The sequence below is a fragment of the Rana temporaria genome, chromosome 5 (assembly GCF_905171775.1).
Source record: "Rana temporaria chromosome 5, aRanTem1.1, whole genome shotgun sequence".
NCBI classification, from domain to species: domain Eukaryota; kingdom Metazoa; phylum Chordata; class Amphibia; order Anura; family Ranidae; genus Rana; species Rana temporaria.
This window is the reverse complement of record NC_053493.1, coordinates 168,046,729-168,061,210: the sequence shown is the minus strand read 5'-3', so window position 1 is coordinate 168,061,210 and position 14,482 is coordinate 168,046,729. Positions and strand designations below refer to the sequence as shown.

General features: G+C 45.9%; 1 protein-coding gene across 3 annotated transcripts in view; it reads left to right on the top strand.

Moving 5' to 3' along the window:
- Positions 1–14,482, top strand: part of STX17 (syntaxin 17) — a 117,906-nt gene that overhangs the window by 69,191 nt on the left and 34,233 nt on the right. The window lies entirely within an intron of this gene.

The following is a 14,482-nucleotide window of genomic DNA, read 5'->3' as shown; positions in this document are numbered from 1 at the left end:
ATCATGAAGTGGAACGAAATTTATTGGATATTTCAAACTTTTTTAACAAATAAAAAACTGAAAAATTGGGCGTGCACAATTATTCAGCCCCTTTACTTTCAGTGCAGCAAACTCTCTCCAGAAGTTCAGTGAGGATCTCTGAATGATCCAATGTTGACCTAAATGACTAATGATGATAAATAGAATCCACCTGTGTGTAATCAAGTCTCCGTATAAATGCACCTGCACTGTGATAGTCTCAGAGGTCCGTTTTTAAAGCGCAGAGAGCATCATGAAGAACAAGGAACACACCAGGCAGGTCCGAGATACTGTTGTGGAGAAGTTTAAAGCCGGATTTGGATACAAAAAGATTTCCCAAGCTTTAAACATCCCAAGGAGCACTGTGCAAGCGATAATATTGAATTGGAAGGAGTATTTTTTTTCGCTCCCCTCTCTGCCACCCACAATCTGAGCACCCCCCCGGCCCCCCGTCGCTCATAGTAGCGATTTTCGCGGCGATTCACGGCGCTCTTCCGCATCCACGCCAGACTGGCCATATTCGCGGCCGCCGCAATCAGGAAAGTCCGCGGCTTCAGCCGCGGCCTAGCGGCGCGCCACATACAGGCCCACAAACAGCCCGGAATTCTCCGGAATTATTCAGAAATTATTCGGCAATATCCCCCCCTATCCCTGGAGGACCCTTCCTCCCCCGGATAACCATTCTAGCTCTACCTACCAAGCTGGCAGCCCCCAAACCTGAGGCTTGTGTCTCGGTCGACGGCCATCTTGGTACACCCCAGCAATAGTGACACCTCTCATCCCCCCTTCCCTCTTCGACCCAACAGCACTTGATCCAGGGTTTTGTCCGATCGCCTCTCAGGGATCAGGAAGGAATTTTTTTCCCTGCGGCAGCACATTGGCTTAGCACTGCCAGGGTTTTTTTGCCTTCCTCTGGACCAAGGCCTTAGAGAGAGGATTCTGCGAATCTTCCCTCCACCATAATCATCCCCCCCCCCTCCCCCCCGGCGACTGGCGACAATGGCTAATTTGCGATACTCTGCAGAGACTATTCGGGGTCTGAGACAATTCGCAACAATATTACCAGCCATCACCAAAAAGGCCTTAAAAATAGAGCAACTTTTGAGAGTCGATCGACGATCGACTTTCAAAAATTTTAACCATTTAACCCAGCTCAAGTACATATCATGTGCTTTGATCAACACAAGATCGGCAGTAAAACACCGATCAGAAATCCACGATTTCTTACTACAAAATGATCTAGACTGCCTCTTTATTACAGAAAGCTGGCTCTCAGACGACTGCAACACCATTCTCGGAGAATTGGTGCCAGTAAACTATCGCATTATAACGGAAAACAGAATAGGGCAAAGAGGAGGAGGCCTGATGGTGATCCACAAGAATCACATTGCAATCACTAAGCCAGCCCTTCAAAATCCTCTTCCATTCATGGAAACCCTAATGCCGCGTACACACCATCACTTTATGTGATGAAAAAAAATGACGTTTTTAAAAACGTCACTTTAATTGACTGTGTGTGGGGGAAAACGTTGTTTTATGTCTTGTAAAAAACGACCAAAAAAAATTGAAGCATGCTTCAATTTTATGTGTCGTTTTTCAAAAGTGCACTTTTTACTTCACAGAAATTGACCGTGTGTAGCAAAAAACGTCGTTTTGTAAGACGTTTTTTCATCCACGCATGCCCAGAAGCTACTTATGAAGCAAGCTTCAATGGTAAAACGTGGTGGAACGTAACCTCACTTTGCAAGAACATTGTGAGAAAAACGATGGTGTGTAGGCAACTTCGTCTTCGAAAATTGAAGTTTCAAAAACGTCATTTTTTACTTCACAGAAAGTGTCGTTTTTTTTTCATCACATAAAGTGATGGTGTGTATGCGGCATTACTCTTCAACTTCAAACTTCCCCCCAGGAGACTGTTCACATTCTCCTCTGCTATAGGCCACCTGGGCCAAAATCGCAGCTTCTGCCGTCATTAACGGAGTTTATATCCACTTATACCCTTAACAGCAAACACTTTTTGCTGCTCTGGGATTTCAATCTGTGGGCCAACTCCTCACAGGATCCCATTGCGGACGCCTGCATCAATCACCTGGAAGGATTAGGGCTACAGCAACTTATATGCGGACCCACGCATGCCTCAGGTCACACACTCGACCTAATTTTCAGACAAAATCTGAAAATAAATATTTTGGGAAATGAACCTTTGCCTTGGACAGACCACCATGCAATTAATTTCATAATTTCCAAAATTCCCCCAGTGATAAAAGCACCCAAGCCGGTGACAATACACTGGGCTAGATCTCAGAAGAAGCTCCATTCGGAACTCTTCAAATCTACCTTGGAAAACAGAATCAAAACAATCCATCCTCATCAAACAGCCACAGATACACTGGATGCCATAAACGCAGCCCTGCTACAGTCAGCCGACTTAGTAGCACCGAAACGCAAAGCCTGCATCCGGGAAAAAAAGTTTGGCTGGTTCAACAACCAGCTATCGCCACTGAAGCAAGAGCGCAGAAGGGCGGAATCCGCCTGGAAAAGAAAACCTTCAGATGATAACCTCATCATCTACAAGGCAATAACAACACGATATCATAAAGAAATCTTCAAAGCCAAGAAACATCATTTTTCTATGGCGATTAACAGCGCCTTAAACCGCCCCCGCGAACTCTTCAAGATGGTCACCCAGACCATGAATCCGGGATGTCTTGAAGTCCCCAACTCAGACACCCAAGAGTTCTGTAATGAACTATCGGATTTCTTCATCAACAAAATTGAAAGAATCCGGGAAAGCATACCGCAAAACAACACCCCCCTCAACCCCCCCCTTCAATCAACCACAAAATACCCACAGAAACGCTCTACAATCAACAAAGTTCACTCTGGAACCGATCTCCATCGATGCCACAAAAAATATCATTGGTGCTTTGCGGAACAGCTCAGCACCCAATAACATCATCCCCACCAAACTGCTGAAGGAATGTGCCGACATCCTGGCACCGCCTATCACACAGCTTATAAACCAGTCATTTAAGGAAGGCACAGTGCCATCCCTGCTGAAAGAGGGCACAATCCAGCCCATCCTGAAAAAACCTAACCTGGATCCCAAGGACCCAGCACACCGCCGCCCCATAACAGGCCTAAACGCTCTCTCCAAGGTAATGGAGAAAATAGTGGTACAACAGCTGCAACAGCATCTAGATACCTACAATCTACTGGATCCATTACAATCAGGCTTCCGTCCCGGACACGGGACAGAAACGGCCTTACTCAAAATATGGGACGACGCCCTCGAGGCCGCAGACGAAGGAGAATCCTGTCTCCTGGTTCTGTTGGACCTAAGCGCAGCCTTTGACACGGTAGACCACAAACTGTTACTGATGCGACTGGCCGAGGTAGCCAGAGTCGCAGAAGCGGATCTACCATGGTTTTCCTCCTTTCTTGAAAACCGTTCGCAAACAGTGAAACTGGGATCTTTCACGTCGGAAAAGCGCACGGTGCCATGTGGAGTCCCCCAAGGATCCCCCCTGTCACCAGTGCTTTTCAACATCTATCTTCGCCCTCTCTTTGATATTATCAGTAGCCAAGAACTACTCTATCACTCTTATGCAGACGATACGCAATTGTATTTTCGCATCTGCAACAAAAAGGATCATCATCTCAGTTTAGAGAAATGTCTCTCTTCAATAGAAAACTGGATGACTAAGAGTTATCTTAAACTCAACAGTTCCAAAACAGAACTGCTTATGTTTCGCGCTAGCCGAAAGAGTCAACTGGCAACAACCTGGACACCGCCGCCCATTCTGGGCCAAATCATCACCCCTAGCTCCAAAGTCAAAAGTCTAGGAGTCATATTCGACACCTTCATGACAATGGACGCACAAATAGGGTCAGTAGTCAGCGGAGCGCACCATTTGTTGCGCCTACTACGCAGACTTATTCCATTTATCCCCAAAGAAGACGTAGCAGTCGTGGTGGGAACCATCGTGAATTCCAGACTGGACTATGCAAATGCTCTTTACCTCGGACTCCCAAAGTACCAAATCTCTCGTCTGCAAGTCGTTCAGAATACGGCCGCCAGACTGGTGACTGGGAAAAAAACCATGGGAATCAATCTCACCTTCGCTGAGAACCCTTCACTGGCTGCCAGTAAAAGACAGAATTGCATTCAAAGCACTCTGCCTGACACATAAGTGCATCCATGGGAAGGCTCCGCAATATCTTTGCGACAAGATAGAACTGCACAATTCGAATCGCGTTCTGCGATCCACCGACCAAAATCTGGTCACGGTACCAAAAACAAAATACAAGTCCAAAGGAGAAAGAAGGTTTGCTTTTCAGGGTCCTAGACTATGGAACGCTTTACCAACCAGCATTCGGTTGGAGGAAAACCACCTGACTTTCAGAAGACGGATCAAAACTCTGCTCTTTTGATGTCATGAGACACGAACAGCTAGCGCCCAGAAGCGATTCAGTTTGCATGTGCCGCGCTTTATACGTTTTTCATTCATTCGATCATTCATTCAGTATCAGACCACTGCAAATCTACGAAGACCTGGCCGTCCCTCTAAACTTTCAGCTCATACAAGGAGAAAACTGATCAGAGATGCAGCCAAGAGGCCCATGATCACTCTGGATGAACTGCAGAGATCTACAGCTGAGGTGGGAGACTCTGTCCATAGGACAACAATCAGTCGTATACTGCACAAATCTGGCCTTTATGGAAGAGTGGCAAGAAGAAAGCCATTTCTTAAAGAGATCCATAAAAAGTGTCGTTTAAAGTTTGCCACAAGCCACCTGGGAGACACACCAAACATGCGGAAGAAGGTGCTCTGGTCAGATGAAACCAAAATCGAACTTTTTGGCAACAATGCAAAACGTTACGTTTGGTGTAAAAGCAACACAGCTCATTACCCTGAACACACCATCCCCACTGTCAAACATGGTGGTGGCAGCATCATGGTTTGGGCCTGCTTTTCTTCAGCAGGGACAGGGAAGATGGTTAATATTGATGGGAAGATGTATGGAGCCAAATACAGGACCAATCCCGGAAGAAAACCTGATGGAGTCTGCAAAAGACCTAAGACTGGGACGAAGATTTGCCTTCCAACAAGACAATGATCCAAAACATAAAGCAAAATCTACAATGGAATGGTTCACAAATAAACATATCCAGGTGTTAGAATAGCCAAGTCAAAGTCCAGACCTGAATCCAATCGAGAATCTGTGGAAAGAACTGAAAACTGCTGTTCACAAACGCTCTCCATCCAACCTCACTGAGCTCGAGCTGTTTTGCAAGGAGGAATGGGCAAAAATTTCAGTCTCTCGATGTGCAAAACTGATAGAGACATACCCCAAGCGACTTACAGCTGTAATCGCAGCAAAAGGTGGCGCAACAAAGTATTAACTTAAGGGGGCTGAATAATTTTGCACGCCCAATTTTTCAATTTTTTTATTTGTAAATAGGATGTGTTGTTTTTGACTGGGATTTTATCCGAAAAATAATTGGGTAACAGATGCAACAAATGTACAACAAGCAAAACCAAACCATATTAAATGTTCAAATGGCAAAGTGCCACTAGATAAGTGAAACTCTTGTTGCCTAGAATGGTTTATCAAGTGAATTGCATCAAAAATATTTTTTAGGGTAAATAGCCACGATCTGTTCGCAAAAAATGACAAATAATAATTGGTACAAAAGTTCATAAATAGTCCAGTGCTCCACAATTCAATGTGTTTAGTGAAAAGATGATGCTCCAAATTTTCCCACATGCAAATTCAACAAACTGTTGCAGCTGAAATAATCCACAATGGAAAGTGTGTCACCGCTGTGCTGTATATGTGAAAAATTGTCCGCTTACTGAATCAAATGGTCCCACCAAGAGATCATATGCTTGTGAATGGAAGCGCCTCTGAAGACAAGTGGTCAGCCAGCTCCAGGGAATGTATCCAGGCTTATGGTGCTCCTTAATCTCATTAATCACATCATGTGGTTAAAAAAGATAATAGAAGGCGCTCATAGTGCATTAATACGTATAAAGCTGGTTTATTTATTAAACATTTCACTTACATCAAGGACAATGAATTTGAGTGACATGGAATAAAATCTTGCATGGCCGCCTGCAGCGCGGTCTGTGCTAGTTGACGTAACTTTTCCTGCTCCAATCCCACGCGTTTCCTCCGATAAAGCCACACCACTCTGTAGGTCCATGTTTTTTTGCTAGTGTCCTGAGGTAATTGGCCTCTTTTCTCCTATGGAGACATTTTCTTGACTAGTTTTCTTTATTTCCCTTTATTTCATTTTGGATATATCAGTCAATTCTTCACCACCTTCCACTATATCAATAAAAGCAGTGCATCTACTGTAGATTGGTGTAACCTTGGTAATACACACACACACACACATATATATATATATATTTTTCCTCCATCTCCCCATGCCCCTCTAGGTACTAAGAAACCTGACATGTTTAAAGAAACATTCCCCATTCATAAACAAATAGACTAGAAAGAATTCACAAAAAAGGTGGATTGTTCCAGTAGTAGATCCAGCCTTGAGTAAACCTTTTCATTCTATTCTGCAGATAGAAAATGTGAGACACTCTTAAAGGTTTTCTTTGCTCCTACTGGTCCAGCCCTGTAACTGGCAATTGCAATTTCAGCTTGTCAAACTGTAGCTAATTGGACTAGGGCAGTGAACATTTAACAGAATCTTGTATTCCAGGACCAAGTTCTGGCCAAACTTACAAACCTTCCCTTCCGCCCTACTTTTCTATGTTGATCCCCTAGAACAAGTCATAAGACATCTGATACATTTGACATGTTCATAAAAGAGGTTTTAGGAGGAGAAATCTCCAAAAAAAAACTCCTCAGGGGTTCTTCTACTCTAAACGAAGACGCCCCTGTGCTTTCCACAGGCTTCATCTTCAAAGCAAAAAGTTAGCCCTTCCTTTTAGAGCAAGACTTGGGACACAAAGTCCAACAAGTCAACTCGAAAGCTTTCTTCACAATGAAGGGGCGCCCTCACGCTGAAGAGTGGGGGAGCGTCTTTTACAGTTTTTAGTCCTCTAGGTCACAGATGTCCCACACCTACGGGTTCAATCATTGGTTTCAAAAGGGTAAAACAAATGTTTCTATCTCTACCCCCCCCCCCCCCCCTCCTCACAATTTTCTTCTCCCCAACCAGCCAAAATCTGCCCCAAGATTTTCAGACTGCCCTGAACCATCTTTTGTCCTAGAGAGTGGTTGTCGGGTTTCTGTGATGTAAAAAAAATGAGACAAAGGTAAATCATTTCAGAACCTTTTCCACCTTAATATGACCTTTTAAACAGGGTGGATTTGATTTAAATCAAGTCAATTTAAATCATGATTAAATCATTAGTAAATAGGCTTGATTAAATCAACTCAATTTAAATCATAATTTTTAAAGAGCAACTATCATCTCTGTCCCGCAACGGCTCATCCTCTGACTCGCTGTTGACTTACCAACAGCCCCATTCACTTTAACCTCTTGACCACTGGGCACTTAAACCCCCTTCCTGACCAGACCAATTTTCAGCTTTCGGTGCTCTCACAATTTGAATGACAATTACTCCGTCATACAACATTGTACCCATTTGAAATTTTTGTCCTTTTTTTCACACAAATAGAGCTTTCTTTTGGTGGTATTAGATCACCTCTGGGTTTTTTATTTTTTGCGCTATAAAAGAAAAACGACCGAAAATTCTGTAAAAAAAAAACAAACAAACTTGTTTCTGTCATATTCGCAGGTTATTTCTCACACACAGCATATGCATACCACGAATGACACCCCAAAACACATTCTGCTATTCCTCCCGAGTATGGCGATACCCCATGTGTGCAACTTTTACACGGCGTGGCCACATAGAGAGGCCCAACATGCAGGGAGCGCCATCAGGCGTTCTGGAGCACCCAGGCCAATTCTGACATTTCTCTCCTACATGGAAAAATCACAATTTATTTGCTAGAAAACTACATAGAACCCCAAAACATTATATATGCGGAGTATTGGGGTATTGCGGAGTATTTGGGTATTGCAGAGTATTGGGGTATTGGGGGTATTGCAGAGTATTGGGGTATTGCGGAGTATTGCAGAGTATTTGGGTATTGCAGAGTATCGCGCAGGGTATTGCAGAGTATGGGGGTTTTGCAGAGTATGGGGGTATGGCGGGGTATGGCGGAGTATGGGGGTATGGCGGAGTATGGGGGTATGGCGGAGTATGGGGGTATGGCGGAGTATGGGGGTATGGCGGAGTATGGGGGTATGGCGGGGTATGGGGGTATGGCGGGGTATGGCGGGGTATGGGGGTATGGCGGGGTATGGGGGTATGGGGGGGGGTATGCAGAGTATGGGGGGGTATGCAGAGTATGGGGGGGTATGGCGGGGGTATGCAGAGGAGGGGGGGGTATGGCGGGGTATGGCGGGGGTATGCAGAGTATGGGGGGGTATGGCGGGGTATGGCGGGGGTATGCAGAGTATGGGGGGGTATGGCGGGGTATGGCGGGGGTATGCAGAGTATGGGGGGGTATGGCGGGGTATGGCGGGGGTATGCAGAGTATGGCGGGGTATGGCGGGGGTATGGCAGAGTATGGGGGGGTATGGCGGGGGTATGGCAGAGTATGGGGGGGTATGGCAGAGTATGGGGGGGTATGGCAGAGTATGGGGGGGTATGGCAGAGTATGGGGGGGTATGGCAGAGTATGGGGGGGTATTGCAGAGTATTGCTGAGCTGGGAGGGATGGCTGGATCTGTGACTGCAGTTGTCACAGATCCAGCCACAGCACTGCTGACACCCCGCGCTCCCCCCCCCTCCTCCTCTCGCACTGTACCGAACGGTACAGAGAGGAGAGGGAGGAACCGGCGTCATCAAATGACGCCGGTTTGTTTACAAGTGATCGCTCCGTCATTTGACGGAGCGATCACGTGGTAAACAGCCGCGATTCGCGGCAATTTACTGTGATCCGTGATGCGCCGGGTCTTCTAGACCCGGCGAGCACGGACACTTCCGCGAGCGCGCCCCAGGGGACGCGCAAACGCGGAAGTGCACGAGGACGTCCCAGGGACGTCCTGTCACAATAACTCGACCGCGCTGTAGCAGTATTTCTGCTATGGCGCGGTCGGCAAAAGGTTAATGGAACGGCAGGTGATGTGGCAGTGACACATCAAGGTGAGGGACATGGCGACTGCAGGTGAGTGGATGCCCGCTAACGACCGCTGCCATGATGGATCTGAAATGACAAGTGCTCTTTTACAGCTTGAAGACCAGCCTCTGCAGTTGTACTGCGGCAGGTTGGCTCTCCTGGGCAAATCGTCGTCATTGTAGCCACTTTAAGAGCTCTAGGGGGCGCCAGAGCCGATGCGCCTGGCCGGTGGCTGCAATGTCTGCCGGTCACCTGCGATCGCTCCACAGAGAGACAGAATTGGAATCTGTCAATGTAAACAGACAGATCGCCGTTCTGACAGGGGAGGAAAGACAGATATGCTGTTCCTAGTGATTCGGAACAGCGTTTTGTCTCTTGCTCCAGTCAGTCCCATCCCCCCCACAGTTAGAAACACCTCCCTAGTGTTAACCCCTTCCCTGCCAGTGACATTTACACAGTAATCCATGCATTTTTATAGCACTGATGGCTGTATTAATGTCAATGGTCCCAAAAATGTGTCAAAAGTGTACGATCTGTCCGCCACAATGTCGCAGTCCTGATTAAAATCGCAGATCGCGATTTGACACACACTTGAAAAAGTCCACAACGTGATAACAAGTGAAGTCCACGGGTGGCAGCTGGAATATGCTGCAGATCCTGATTAATGGATAGCCTCTTTAGGACATCAGTGGAAAAGCAATTGTGAAAAGTGAATGATAGAAGCAAAACCACCACCAACATATGGAAGGCTTACCAGAGCTAATGGACTCAACAAGGCATACGCCTACTGAGTCATCAGGGCTTGTGGTGAAACTGTACCAATACAACGGACATCCATGTCTGCAACTAATGGCACCAATGGATTATGATCACACTGTCATTCAGATGGCTACCAACTCTTTAGATCAATTCTTTCCCGTGTGCTCACAACATGCAGCCTGTTAAGTACATAGAGTCTGTGAGGCCCGAGACATACCCACTGAACTGGAGAGGTTGATCTCTGAGGGGTTGATTTTTATTGACTCCAGACTCCGAGAGAGACCTTCCTTTAAGGAGTGTTTGCGGACACCTCCTGTACCTTTTGGCTTTGAGCTTTGCAGTCCCACCCTTGCCTCCCTCACCTCCCATGCCTCCTGGTTCCGAGTCGGTCAGTGAAGGTGAACCCATGCACTTGGGCTTCATACGTCTCTGCGAATGAGAGAGCACTTAGGAGGGGGGAGAGATTGTGCTTTTGTGGTGGCCAGGCAGGTCACTTTTGAAGTCTTGTACTACCCATCCAGGGAATGCCCGAACCTTGAGTTCCTGTCATGGACAGACCTTAGGTGGCGTTGTTTCATCCCCAGTTATCCATAAGGATAAGCCCCTGGTTCCGGTTACCCTTTCTTGGACTGAGTCGTCCGTTGAGATACAGGCTCTAATCGACTCTGGGGCTGCTGGCCTGTTCATGAAATGCTGTCCTTGTATCAAAGCACTCGATTCCACTGAAGCTGCTTGCCACTCCACTTGCCATTGAGGCTCTTGACAGGAGACCTCTACAGCCTGTCCATGTGACTTAAGAGACTGCTCTGTTGTCCATGGCCATAGGGGCTCTTCATGAGATAATCCAATTACTAGTTATTTCCACACCTAAATTCATGCTGGTTATCCATGGTTACAGAGGCACAACCACTCTTTCGATTGGCTTTATGCTGAGGTTCTCTCCTGGTCACCACAATGCAGTAAGACATGCTTTCAGAGGGTGGCTAAGGTCCTGTGCTCCTCTTCTCTCCTCCCTGCCAGAGTGGTAACGCGATTTTAGCAATGTCTTTGACAAAGGTCAAGCCGGTAGTTTGCCCCCACAATGAATGAATGAATGAATGAAAAACTTATAAAGCGTGGCGCATGCGAACTGAATCGCTTCTGGGCGCTAGTTGTTCGTGTCTCATGACATCAAAAGAGCAGAGTTTTGATCTGTCTTCTGAAAGTCAGGTGGTTTTCCTCCAACCGAATGCTGGTTGGTAAAGCGTTCCATAGTCTAGGACCCTGAAAAGCAAACCTTCTTTCTCCTTTGGACTTGTATTTGGTTTTTGGTACCCTGACCAGATTTTGGTCGGTGGATCGCAGAACGCGATTCGAATTGTGAGGTTCTATCTTGTCGCAAAGATATTGCGGAGCCTTCCCATGGATGCACTTATGTGTCAGGCAGAGTGCTTTAAATGCAATTCTGTCTTTTACTGGCAGCCAGTGAAGGGTTCTCAACGAAGGTGAGATTGATTCCCATTTTTTTTCCCAGTCACCAGTCTGGCGGCCGTATTCTGAACGACTTGCAGACGGGAGATTTGGTACTTTGGGAGTCCGAGGTACAGGGCGTTGGCATAGTCCAGTCTGGAATTCACGATTGTTCCCACCACGACTGCTACGTCTTCTTTGGGGATAAATGGAATAAGTCTGCGTAGTAGGCGCAACAGATGGTGCGCTCCGCTGACTACTGACCCTATTTGTGCGTCCATTGTCATGAAGGTATCGAAGATGACCCCGAGACTTTTGACTTTGGAGCTAGGGGTGATGATTTGGCCCAGAATGGGCGGGGGTGTCCAGGTTGTTGCCAGTTGACTCTTTCGGCTGGCGTGAAACATAAGGAGTTCTGTTTTTGAACTGTTGAGTTTAAGATAACTCTTTGTCATCCAGTTTTCTATCAAAGAGAGACATTTCTCTAAACTGGGATGATGATCCTTTTTGTTGCAGATGCGAAAATACAGTTGCGTATCGTCTGCATACAATGGTCGTATGATTCCCAATTGACCTTCAACCTGGGTCCATACCCCCTCGTGGCCGGGTTTACTCTGTCAGTCTCGCAGGATAAGGCCATGGAGGAGTATGTTTCAGATGCACTTTCTCGAGGTTTCATCCTCAAATCCTCATCTCCTGCTGGTGCTGGTTTCTTCTTTGTGAAGTCAAACCTGAACCGGTGAATGGAGATGCACCAGACCCCCTGCTGTGAACCGCTTTGTGTTCTAGTGTGACAGCAATAAAGACCTGACAGGTGTTCTAATCCCTCTACATTTTATCCAAAACTGAAAAAAAAGTTTGCCTTTTATTTATATTTTAAAGAGGAAGTAAGCTTCCCTGCATTTTTTGTACCTATAGGTAAGCCTATAATAAAGCTTACCTAATAGGTACTGTAAATATCTCCTAAACTTTTACCGTTTGGGAGATATTTACTGTATACGCCACCCATGACGTCATTGGTGCATGCCCGTGCCGTTTCTTCAGAGCCCTGTGCCGTGACTGGCGGCTCCCGCCCACAAGCGCGGGAGTGACGTCACGGAAGGAAGACAGGTAAAGATGGATGGGGCCTCCAGCGATGAAAACATGGGCTTCGTTTTGCAGGTAAGTTTCACATAATGTGCTAGCATGCAATGCATGCCAGCACATTATGCCTTTTTACTTTGCTGGTCAGCAAAAAAGAAAGAGGCAGGGTTTACTTCCTCTTTAAAGAGGAAGTAAACTCTTCCTATTTTTCCCCTATTTTTTCCCCCTGCAAAGTAAAGGCATAATGTGATAGTGACACAACCGAAGCCTGTGTCGTCCCCGCTGCTGGCCGCATCCATTTTCGCCCGTTTTCCTCTCAGGGCCGATAGGCGCGACACTAACTCCTGAAGAAACGGCACGGGCGGCCGTTCCTTCAGAGCGCATGCGCCAATGACATCTTGGGCACAGTATACAGTAAATATCTCCTAAACGGCACACATTAAGGAGATATTTACAGTACCTATAGGTAAGTCTTATTTTAGGCTTGCCTATAGGTACAATTAACAAAAGAAGGTTTACAACCTCTTTAAGCTTTGACAATAAAACCTAGAATCTGCTATTGAGGCATTCTCCTGTCACCCATTAGCCATAGGATCGTTCATGTGGCTTCCCAACCAGCTACGCCCTCCTATCTTTTGCCCTCCTTTATCGCATTCATTGGCGGTCTGGGATATAGTGTGTCATCGGCATCTTTATCATCCCCACACACACCTTTAGCTCCCATCTTCTGCAACCCGGAGTTTCCACTGGGGTTGGTGCCACAATCATTTCATTGGTGGCTCAATAAAGGATTGCTTAGAATTGGCGATTACCTTAATGGTAACCAGATATATTCTTTACAACACTTTTAAGACAAGATGCAGATACCTGATAGTGAAATATTCCGATATAATCAAATTGTATCCTTTGTCAGATGCAAACTTAATCTTATAATTGAGCCACTTATAATTGAGCCACTTACACTTACAACTTTTGAGTTGTCTTGCCAGGCAAGGTTTTTTTTGAAGGGATGGCTATCTGCCGTTTATACTTCCCTCACTGAACTCAAAACTTTCCTATATGAAAGACCTGAATATTACTATTGATTTTTCTGATTGGCAAGACATGCCTATAACTTATCCAAAATCTCTATCAATACCACGCTAATTGAAGCCAACTATAAAACACTTTTACGTTGGTATCTGGTCCTAACTTGGGTGGCTAAAATGCATCCGTCCACATCGCCTAACTATTTTAGACACTGTAGTCAATTGGGGACAATGTATCATATTTAGTGGCAGTGCCCCCTGGTGATTAGGTTTTGGATTAGGATATTTAATTTTATAAATTCAGTGAATGGGTAAACATCCATAAATCCCCAGAGGTGGCCTTGTTTCATAGATTACCTAATGAGGTGCCCAGGAAATCAACAAAATTAATCGCATATATACTGTTAGCGGCAAGGATTACAGTAGCCTGGCATTGGAGTCAACTAGTTATTCCTCTGGATTATGCTAAAAAATAAAGTCAACTGGATTATGGTTAATGACAAACTCACCCACACACTCCATAATAACTAAAACGAAAAAAAAGATAAAATCTGGGACCCCCGGATCCGTTATATTTCGGTTCCCTAATGATCTCTGGGCTGACCCTCCTTTATTCCTTTTATTTTATCCTTTTTCCTCTACTCTGCCTTCTCTCTCCCCCTCCCCCCCATCTTTATTTTAAGTTTTTTGAATACAATACATATTTTGTTGTTTTAGAACTTTGTTCAGCTCTGATTATGATGTTCTCAGGAATTGGTACAAAGGTCCCCTATTATGTCTGAAGCCCTGTACACACGACCGGGATTTCCAGCGGTATAAAGTCGGGAATCCCAACGGGAAAACCGGAAACCTGCTCAGTAAGTTTCCCTGTGTACACACGGCCGGGTTCCCCATTGTGGGGAGAGCTTTGGCCGGGAATCCCGGCTGTGTGTATGGTCCCTCGCAGTGTTTCCCCAAAGGAAAACTGCCGGGAAAATAGAGAGC